Raw genomic sequence first — 6194 nt, 5'->3', positions numbered from 1 at the left:
CCCTGCTTCTGTTGTTCCCTTCTCTCCTGCCTACGAAACCTGGGATTGAGCCAAGCCTGATTGCTGTCCACTGGGTCTGCAGGCGTGGCCTGGGGGGGGGAAGAGTCAGGGGAAGGAGGCCTCGTTATCTCTTTCACTTGGCCTGCTTCTGGCTCGTGGAGCTGATCCAGGGAGGCCAGTGCTTCCGAGGTAAGTCCTGACGGCCCTTCCCCCTCACTGTCCAAGTCACTTTCTGGCAGCAGGCCTGGCTCCGAGTCACTTTCTGGCAGCAGGCCCGGCTCCGAGTCACTTTCGGGCATGGGGCCAGGTTCAGGGGCGGGAGTCACAACAGCCCCACAAGGAACGTATCCATTTTGTGGTAATCCCCAAAATAACCGAAGAGATAATGCTGGGCCTGGCCTGGCTCGATAAATGGGGTTCGACAATCTTGGGGGGGGGGTTGTCAACATCTTCCCTGATCCGCCCCCACATGAGCAAAAACCTCCCCAGGTGGTGGGAAATGCCCCCACACAGAACAGTCCCTCCAGGAAGCATACTGGACTTCCTAAAGAATATAGTGATCTGAGCGAAGTTTGTAGTGATCAATTACCTCCACACTGCGCTACGGATTGCGCTATTGAAATTCTGCCAGGGCCTAAGATGTATTCAATGACTCCCCAGGAGCTAACAGAAATGAGAGATTATATAGAAAAGAATTTGAAGAGAGGGTTTATACAGCCAGCTCAGTCTAGGGTAGCCACTCCTGTTCTTTTCCGTGAAAAGAAGGACGGAGGATTAAGACTATGTGTTGACTTTAGGGGAATCAACACTGTTTGTGTAGCACATATGTACCCCCTACCATTAACGAAAGACATGCTGGTCCACTTGGCAAAGGATAGGGTCTTTATTAAGTTAGATCTCCGTGAGGCGTATTATAGGGTATGCATAAGACCTGGCGATGAATGGAAAATGGCGTTCAACTGCCTGCTGGGAAGTTATCAGTTCTGTGTGATGCCATTCGGCTTACAGAGAGCGCCTGCTGTATTTATGCAACTGATCAATGAGGTTTTGCAGGAACATCTATATAATGGGGTGCTCGTGTACCTGAATGACATATTAATATATACAAAAACCTTGGAAGAACACGTCATCCTTGTACAGCAGGTCCTAAGCAAGTTGTTGGCTGCCAAGCTATACATCAAAATGTCAAAATGTGAGTTCCACACGTCGCAATTAGACTATTTGGGGTTCTGCATTTCTCCAAAGGGTATGGCGATGGACCTCACAAAAGTAAAGGCCGTGTTGGATTGGCAAGACCCAAGAATGCAAAAACAGCTGCAGAGCTTCTTCGGGTTTGCAAATTTTTAGATAGTTCATCCTGTCCTTCGCTTGAGCGGCACTTCCATTAATGGATCTCTGGAAAACCAAACACTTAGTCCAAAAGCCATGTCCAGGACAACCAGTGCAGTGGTCATTGGCGTGTCAACAAGGTTTCGAGCAGCTAAAGATGTTGTTTGCCAAAGAACCAGTCTTAAAACATCCAGACCCTGCTGAGCCATTTGTGGTACAGGCAGATACCAGTAACGTTGCGGTGGTGACAGTTCTTTTGCAATAAAATAGGGAGGGACGGCTGCCACCATGTGCATATACTTCATTCAAATTAAACGAAACCAAACACAAATGGGCCATATGGGAGGAGGCATTTGTGGTTTGGTGGGCTTTGATGATGTGGCGACACCTTTTGGAGGGCGGCAGCTTACCATTCGAGGTCTGGACAGATCATAAGAACTGAGAAGCCCTCTAAAGCTATCACCCAAACAGGTATGGTGTATGTATTTTCAGACGCTTTAATTTTCAATTTAAATATATTCCTGATGGAAAAAACTTCTTGGTGGATGCCTTATAATTCCCTCAACACTGTCAGACTATTTACTGAATCTGCACTACTATTAATCGTTTCATAGTTCCCATCACCAATCTCTTTCCACTTATGACTGTATAACTATAACTTGTTGCTGGCAATCCTTATGATTTATATTGATATATTGACCATCAATTGTGTTGTAAATGTTGTACCTTGATGAACGTATCTTTTCTTTTATGTACACTGAGAGCATATGCACCAAGACAAATTCCTTGTGTGTCCAATCACACTTGGCCAATAAATAAATTCTATTATCTTGCATGCCACAGTATGCCAGTGACAGGGAGGAGGTAGTACAGGCCACAATACCCGCGTCAATTCACAATGACATCAGTTTAAAACAACTAGCAGAGGCCCCTGCTCACTCAAAACCCCAGATGTCTGAACTAACCAAGGACATTCAGAAGGCCCTCCTCAAGGATGAGTGGTTCCAACGACACCAAAACACCCTCAGCTGGAGGTCTGGATTGGCTTGGAAAGAGTCAAAAATATACAAACAAAGTAGTCTCAGGGTGGAGGTTGCTCATATTTACAGGTTACATGGGGTGCCACGGAGAGTTATATCTGATTGAGGGGTTCAGTTTACCACCAGGTTTTGGCAAAATTTCCTGGTCATCACAGGGTCGCAGCTCAGCGTTCCACCCAGCCACTAATGGTGCAGCAGAGAGAGCCAATGCTATGATAGAACAGTACATCCAGTGCTACGTGAAACACCAACAAGCGGATCTACTTCCCTTCACGAAGGTGGCATATAACAATGCCATCCATAGTAGCACTGGATACATCCCGTTCAAGTAGCCACAGGAATGGAGCTTGTACCCACACCAGAGTTTCCCCAACCAGAAACTGAAGGTTTGGGATTACAGGAATAGATATCATGTATGCAAAATGTGTGGGAGTTAGGAAGGCCCTACATAAAGCAAGGGAAACATACAAATACTACACCAGCAAAAAGAAACCACAAGGTCAATTTCATGTGGGCCAGAAAGTATATTTGTCCACTAAATACCTGAATCTGAAGGTGCCCAGCAGAAAATTTGGGCCCAAGTATATAGGACCATTTCCCATAGTGGAAATAATAAATTCTGTGGCAATGCATCTACAACCACCACCTCTGTTAGGAAAGACCCATTCAATATTCCATAGCAGCTTGCTGCGTCCGTTCAGGACGTCTCTGTTAAGAGGATCTCCTCCTCCTCCTTCTCCCCTTGTTAACATTAGGGGAAGCTGTCATTACATGGTAGAGGAAATCCTGGATGCACACTGGCATTCAAGTGACTTGCAGTTTCTTGTCCTGTGGAAGGGATATTATCTAGCGGAGGCATTCTGGGTACCTTTGCAGGATGTTAATGCAGCAAGGTTGCTTACCAGATTCCATCACAAACATCCAAACAAACCAGGAGGGGTGGGTACAGGAATGCCAAAACCTTCCTAACGTTGAGTTTTATTTTCCAGATGCCGTCCTTGTGGTAGGGGGGCTGCATGTCAGCCCTGACTCAATGATACTCGAAGCTGTCATTCAGGCAGGGCCAGGTGACTCACCTATGGGTCCACGCCAATTGTGGATTTGTCCAGGCCACGCCATCACTGGAGCTGCTGCTGAACAGCCAACAGAGCCAAGCCACGGAGGATTTGCTCGGCTTGTATAAGGAACTAAGCCAGCCAGCATGAATTAGGGGTGGCGTATTGGCTGTGTTATAGGCTGAAAGCGTGTTGGGGGCGCAGCTGAGGGGTGGAGTCACGGGTGGAGCCAGCCAGCTTGGATTAGGGGGCGGCCTATTGGCTGTGTTATAGCTGAAAGAGTGTTGGGGGTGTGGTTGGGGGGGTAGAGTCACGAGTGAAGCACGAGAGACATTAAAAGGTGGAGGGGAGCACTGCATGATAGCGCTATTTTTCTTCACTGTGATTGATGGTTGGAATGTGCTGGAGTGCTGGATAAAGATTGCTACACCCAGGAACCTGGTTTGTCTTTTTTCCAAGCGCCTGTCCAGAACCTGACAGAGACAAGAAGGAAAAGGGGCACAAGGAAAAATACGATCGATAGAGGAAGGGGAATGACTGACTTATTATCTCTTGTGGAAAAGTTTCTGGGATAGTCATAATGAATTACAATTGAAAAATGGATCAGTAGCCTGATATAGTTGTGAAAAGGGCAAATGCAGTTCCAGGCTGGAACCAGGATGGACCCAAGTGTCATTTCCACTCAGTTCTGCCCTGACGGGACACCCATGGGGCTCTGCATGCAACTCTGGGCATCAGCCTTTCAAAGGGAGTCAGAACTGGGGCAGAGAAAGGGAATCCGAAGGAAGGGCATGGTGGGAGGAGCCTGGAATGTGGAGTCTGGGCAAAGACTCCTGGGGTGTGTGTGTGTGTGTGTGTGTGTGTCTGTGGCAACATGATAGCCCTCTTCAGAGACCTGGAAAAACACACCAAAGAAGGGCAAAACTTGTTTTCTGTCCCTCTCCAGAATGGAGGCCACAGAATAATGGATTCAAGTTAGAGGAAGGAAGATCGAATGCCAGGAAAACATTTTTGTTTACAAAGAAGAAAGAATTAAATGAAGTGCAGCTGTACATACCCTGGACTCAGTTTGAGAATGGGGATGGGAGGGGTAAGGAAGAAGCCCATACCACCCTCTGGGGTGGCTGGCCCTGACCCAGCTGGGCTAGGAAGCCATGGGCTGGTGGCATCAGGGACAGTACTGCCTTGGTTGATCTTGGCAGACAGAGGGAAAACAGAGCCTGCTCCACCAGAGACGCTGCCCCGTAGCAAGGAGATTCAAATAGCAGGACAATAAAGTTGGAAAGGACCTTGGCAGTCTTCCAGTCTATACGTTTTCAGACAATCTCTTCTTAAAAACTTTCAATGATGGAGCACCCACAACCTCTGGAGAGAAGGCCTTCCACTGATTAACTGTTCTCACTGTCAGGAAATTTATCCTTAATTCTTGATATATTTCCATCTGTTACTTCTTGTCTCGCCTTCATGTGCTTTGGAGAATAGGTTGAGCCTCTTTTCTGTGACAGCCCTTGGAATATTGGAAGACTGCCATCACTTACCCCCCGACCTTCTCCGTTAGACTAGACATACCCAGTTCCTGCAACCGTTCTTCATACTTTTATCCTCCGTCCCCTAATCCTCTTTGTTGCTCTTCTCTGCACTGTTTCCAGAGTCTAAACATCTTTTTTACACCATGGCAACCAAAGCTGGATGCAGTACTCCAAGTGTGGCCTCACTAAGGCCTTACAAAGTGCTACTAGAACTTCGCATGATCTTGGATTCTATCCCTCTTTTGATGCAGCCCAGATCTCTCTCACATTTACTGCTCTTGAGCCAGCTGCCCCCTATTCTGTTTGTGTGTGTTTGTTTTTTCTTGCCTGACTCCTGTGGGCAGCTTACATGCCTACCCTTGGTTTAAGCCTCCCAAGGGGATGGCCCAGGACAGCAGCCTCCTCCCCAGCAGCACAGCCCAACAGTGGAGGAGAGAATGTGGGCGCAGAGCCACAGAACTGCCTTCTGCCCTCGGGGCTGGGGGGAACTGTCGCTTCTCTATCATTTGGGGAAGGAAAGCAACTTGTGCTGCGCCTGGCTGGGAGAGAGAAGTGGCTCCACTGGAATCAGAGAGGGGCTGGGGCTGGTTGGCAAAGGCACCCTGAGGAAGGGGGGGCCTCCAAGGAAGACCCTAGCTTGGCTTTCAGGTTGTCCTCCAGCCCAGGGCAGTGATGGGTTTCCTCTACCTAGCACAATACCCAAGCCAAGTATCCAAAAAGGACCTGTCCTGTGCAGCTGTAAGAGGACTTTGTGCTTGGGAGATCATTTAATTGACTAAATAAGGCAAAGAAAGGAGCTAAGTGGCTGGTTCCAGGCCAGGCCTGCCAAAGGGCCAACTAGACGGTCCCAAGGGGGGGCGGCGGCTTGCAGAAAACCCTGAACTTTCCCTAAAATTCTTGGGGGTGGGGGGCTGTAGGAGCCATAGGGATGAATCCACCAGGATTGAAAGAGGGAGGAGTGGGGACATCTGCTTCCCCCAAAGTGCAGCCCAGGAAAAGGCAGGTCCTACTCCAGGCTCCCCTGGGATGCTTCAGGAGGTCAGCTGCTGGGGTGGGAGAAGAACAGGGTTTGCAGCAGGTCGTTTCTGCCCCTTCAAACGGTTAGGCCTCTTCCTGTCCCAGACACCCAGAAAGAGACTCAGCCCGGAGGTCTTTCCGGTCTCTGTCCTCACGGGAAAGCCCAGCCTCGGCTTGGCCCCGGCCCAGGGGCCTTCGTGGGCCTCGCAGGACTGGCCAATGAA

This window comes from Ahaetulla prasina, chromosome 8 (assembly GCF_028640845.1).
Source record: "Ahaetulla prasina isolate Xishuangbanna chromosome 8, ASM2864084v1, whole genome shotgun sequence".
Classification (NCBI taxonomy): domain Eukaryota; kingdom Metazoa; phylum Chordata; class Lepidosauria; order Squamata; family Colubridae; genus Ahaetulla; species Ahaetulla prasina.
Note: the sequence above shows the minus strand (reverse complement) of the source record.